Raw genomic sequence first — 5,252 nt, 5'->3', positions numbered from 1 at the left:
CACAAGAAGGCCTTTCCATTCAGCAGAAAAAAAAACCTTTATAACTCAGAAATAGTTGCTAATTAAGATAGAAATTATTAAATGTCTGGAAAAGGACATCTTGTGTTAGCGCGACAGGCCGGTTGGCTGTTTAATACGACCAAAAACAAAAGAACAAAGGGAAGCGCGGGGCTCCCTGGCAGCCCGGAACGTAAACTCTTTCAGGCTTAAATACTGAACCTCAACGTGTTTCGCCCTGTCTGGATAAAGAGTAATGGCGGAATAATGTTGCTATTGAACAACTAGCGTTAATTTCCGTGCGTTATACCGCGGCGAGGCCCGACCGTGACAAACGATCCGAATTTACTGAGTCGTTATTACTCAGCAGCTCGCTGCATCACACACGGACAGAAACTCTTCATCCTCCTGAAAATCCTTAACGATAGCAATGCTGAATTTTTAAAGAGGAATCTTTCACAAGACAATTAGCGGCTCTGCGGGAAAGTCCACGAGAGCAAATTAACGTTAGTGTGTCTCCTCGTTGAGGGGAATGAAGCTGAAAACAGGTTGCGCTTATTCCTGGGAACTTGTTAGCGAAACCTCTCTGGTGGGTGTTCTTCCAGGGGAAAGCGAGGAAGGGAGCGGCTGTAATGCCGTGATCATCATCTGCTGGTAAAGGAAAACACTTCAAACAGCCAGCCCCCAGTGAACCTCACCAGAGAGGCAGCATGCTAATTAACAAGCTAGGTAACCCGCTCGACCAGCCCGTATGTGCGGCTAATGCTATTTATTAATGCTGAATGGTATATTTTCTTCCCGGGGGTGATGGGGATTAATGAATACATATCATGACTAAAACATGCTAACAGTCGGTCGAATCGTATATTGTGATGTATGCAGATGACAGTGTGTAAAATACAGTGAATAATGTAAACGGGAGGGGGGGGGCGGGTGGCCTCCTCGTGATCGCTGCCTCATTGTTGCTGTCAGTGATACTTTTTGAAGTCATCTCACAGCCGCTTTTCACGTTTTCTAGCTTTGGCATGTTTTAGTCGGATCAAACCGCGTTTTGCCACTGACATCGGTAGAAAATGTGAAAATTCCGAGTTCCAAAGATGACGTCGATGCGGAGCGGGAGCGAGCCTGGCAACATGTGACAGGAAGAGCGGTGGCGTTTGACAGCAGTGAGCAGAGCTGAATCTGAACTCAGAGATCATTGCAACACAAAATCAGGCAGAAGCCTTTTGTCGTGCAGGGAGCATCGGTTGTACATTCTTTTTCACATTGCATTATGGGATACCCTTAGTGCAGGAAACAGGCTGCAGCAATCCTCCAATCACATTGGGGCACCCCCCTTGATCGTGTGACATAGAGGCCTAGAAGAAGCATTTGTTAAATATACTGTCGACCTCTAATGATTTTATTTTAAAAGTCTCCAGAAAGTCATTAATAAATTAGTTTTGCGTGTAAAATGACTTCCCAAATATTCTTAGGAAAGAGTGGCTCCACCAGAGTGAGGGTTTAGGATGTTTACCCTAAAATCAAAAGTAGCCCTGGCAGCCGCTCCTGCTAGACTCTATTAGAGTTCCACCTCAAGAGTAAAATAATAAGCCATTGTGCGCCGACACGTGTCGCTGTAATCTTCGGACCTCCTCGCCGAGGAAATATAGATATTTTGGTAAGGCGCTGAAGGGATTAGGCAGGGTCCTCTACCTCCTGCGGTCTGTGGTGGGAGGCCTGCTGGGAGCACTGGGAGCTCAGTGGAAGTCTGTTAAAAGATGGAGAGGATTTGACCTGGCTGCTGCATTATTCTGATATTAGCCAAACAAAGCGATCAGCGTGGGACTCGGGGGGGGTCGGACGGACGGGGGGGGGTCCTGCCTCCTGGACCTCAGTAGAAAGCTGCAGTTGGAAGCATTCTTGCCGCATCCGTAGCCTAAACACACGTTCAGTTAAGTGTTTATTGGATTGTCGAGGCCGCGCGGAGGCACGCGAGGCGAGAGCGTTATTTAAAAACATGCGTGGCGGCCGTCCCTCCACCCTATTAGCTCAGACCGCTGATGTACACGCGCAGCTATTAACCCTCTCGGTGATTCTCCCGAGTTAATTCCTAATGAAAAATAAATTGAGTTGCTCCCTTCACTTTCATAACATTTCCTGCCCGGAATAAATGGCCTCCTTTATGAGAAAAGGCGCACTCTTGTTAATGATTTTATAAGCGGGGAGCCCACCTGACATCCTGTTTTCTATTACTGTTCTTTATTCAATTTGAAGGGGGCGCCGCAGGTGACCCAACCTATAAAAGGGCATTTTAAATTAAATTATCAGGGTGTTTTGAAATTTTATGAATTCAGAATGGGGCCCCCACGGAGGGATCTGGTAGCTGAAACTAATGGCTTCACCTTTAGCTTCGTGTAAATCAATCATGCCAAAGGTTACATCACTTCATGCCAGGATGCATCAAAGTAGCTTTTAGCATTCTAGCATCCAGTTGTGGGGATGTGGAGGATGAGGTCATAGGTGAGGAAAGTTTTTCGGAATGTGCGACGGCGTTCGTGCAGTGCGATTCGTAATTCGTAGTCCCGCGGCTTCAAAGCCACATGTAAAATAGCTTAAAACCGCCGAATAAATCAGTGAAATGGCGTGAATTTACTGTCTGGCGTTGGGAACGTGTCACGGCCACCTCGGCCGGCTCCGTTCCGCTCGAAAACGCTCCTCGCAGTGTCATTTTGTTCCAGCTGGAAACCTAACAAGAGGTCATTGCAGTAGAGGAGAGGGAAAAAGGGCCAATCAGCGAGACTTGTTGCACTCGAGAAAATGGAGATTTGAGCCATCTGTGTTGGAGGAGACGGGAATCACAAGAAGGCGGGAATATGGATAGGATCGTTGGGCTGTGTGGAGTCTGGAGCGGATCCTTTTCGTGAGGCAGTCGAGCGTGAAGGAAACTCATTTGTAAATTGCGGCCGATCTTTGGAGAAATAGCGTCTTTTGCTTTACAGATTGGGAGCGGAGACGCACTTTTGAGACGGAACAAAACAAATTTCACATGGAAACTCGTCACGGCTTGGTTAATATGTGAGAGGAAGACTTTTATCGAAGGTAACGTGCACTAATTTGGACGATTATTTCCAACCACTTTCGTTATTTTGCTTGTTGTGATGTTATTGCCGATGAAATGGTGTTTTGAAGAAGCTGATTCTGCTTATTGATCCTCAGTTGATAAACAGCTTGTTTGCCATCCGGCTGGACTCGCTGACGTAAACGCTGTTGCCGATGTCAATAAAAAAACCGTCCTCGAAATGTGTCTCCCTGTCTCTCTTTCCAGTCGAATTGGACGTTCGTCCGCGTTCCACAAATCTCTTCACGCAACGGCGCCCGGAGCTGCGGGCTCTCGAGATAGTTGGAGAACCTGACTGGCTTAAGGGTTCCTCTGAAAGAGTGTGTGTGTGTGTGTGTGTGTGTGTGTGTGTGTGTGTGTGCTGCACGTGTAACATGGGGAGGACCAGAATACCTTTTCATCTGCAAATTGAGGACTTTTCCCCAGTTTGCCCTCAAAACTTCAAAGTTCTACTTAAAATTATGAATCGATTTCGAGGTTAGGGGGAGAGCCGCCGTTGATCACGGCGCCCTGATTGGATTTCTAGATGTATCACCATCGAAGACTTCCCCATAAAAGAACTGTGGAATCTTCACAGCGTCCCACAGCCAAATAGCATTGACAGAAACATGAACGCTTCTCTAATCTTTCCTTTTGTCAGTTATTTGTAAGAGATCCTTTTTTTATTTTTGTTTGCAGCTCTGAGCCTGGATCAGGGGAGCTAAAGCTAATAATCCGGCTCTCTATCTTTATTATAATCTAACAGCAGAACACAATTAGCATAGCACATTAACTACATCACAGATTATGTAGGTAGAGGCTGCAGTCTAGCGTTGTGGGGGGGTGTGTGATTGATGAGCTTGTTTACGCTCAGTCTCCTCCTGAACTTGTTGTCCAGGTCCAGGTTTGATTGAATAAAAAGGCAAAGATGGACTTTTTGGGGGGAGCTTTTAGGACACAGCGGACCAACGTGGAGGAAGACTCAGGGTTTCGGGTTCGAACGCACCAAACCGGCTCAGAGTTGGGGGGGGGGGGGGGGGGGGGGGGTCAGACCCCCAATATTCCGATTCAGCTGCAAAGTTGTTTTGGAGGTTTTATTGATTGTGTTAATCTCTCTCTCTCTCTCTCTCTCTCTCTCTCTCTCTCTCTCTCTCTCTCTCTCTCTCTCTCTCTCCCTGGTTTGTTCTACTCGTCATAAACATAATATCTGAACGTGAATCAAACGGGACAAACTTTATTCTCTCTGCCTGCAAGTGAATGTTTATTTTCAGGGAAAGAAACGGAGGTGTTTGTCAACGTTATAAGAGGATATTCCTGATCCTCTTATCTTCCCGTGACCAAATGCTGACAAACAAAACCAGAAAAAAACTCATTTTCAACCAAAATTGAACTTGTGCAGCTGTTGTAGCTTCCTGACCCGTCGCTACATCGCCCCCTACAGGCCGGGCAGAGTCGGCGCGCTGCTACCATGGACCATTTACGGGACCGAAGGACCGAACAAAGAGAGGCGGCGGAGCTCAAAATAGCCGTAACACCGGGCTGCAAATCCCGAGATTGCGTGAACAGCTTGGCAACACTTCTTGACATCCGATGAGATGTTCAGGAACTTCTCTCTGCTGCAGAGTCGGAATTTCCATCTCCATGAGAGAGGAAAAGAAAAGGAGGGGAACATTTCCATAAAACGACTTCCCCAAAGCAGCAGAGCTCTTCTTCCTTTGGGTTCTTTTTTTTTTGCTTGGTTTGTTTTGTTACAATAAAAGCCTTTGAAATTTCTCGCTAACTCAAAGATTTCCTGATCTTTAAGGAGGCTGCAATCAGTCCAGGTTTGTTCCTGACAGCATCACTTCCTTCCCACTGTTGGGAGAGTGTCACAGCCAGATATTCACGCCACTTTCCCAGGACAGCGCGATTCGAACGTGCTATTAAACGCAACGCATCCCGGTAGATGCCTAGCCTGAGCAATTCAGGCCGTCGCCACAGATCGCAGAGCCGGAAAAAGGCAAAATCTTCACCGGCCTGGTCGTTCCACAGAACCGGGGGCCAATTTGAACAGAAATAATGGAGGCGTCTCCTTTCGTGTTGTCACCCTGAACATCTGAATCGTCCCGTTCACTAATTCTCCTATTTTGAGGTTTGGAGACGATAATAGAAGACAAACTAGAAGTTTCGGACTGTC

The sequence above is a fragment of the Takifugu rubripes genome, chromosome 20, assembly GCF_901000725.2.
Source record: "Takifugu rubripes chromosome 20, fTakRub1.2, whole genome shotgun sequence".
NCBI lineage: Eukaryota > Metazoa > Chordata > Actinopteri > Tetraodontiformes > Tetraodontidae > Takifugu > Takifugu rubripes.
The sequence above is the reverse complement of the archived record's forward strand: the minus strand, read 5'-3'. Positions refer to the sequence as shown.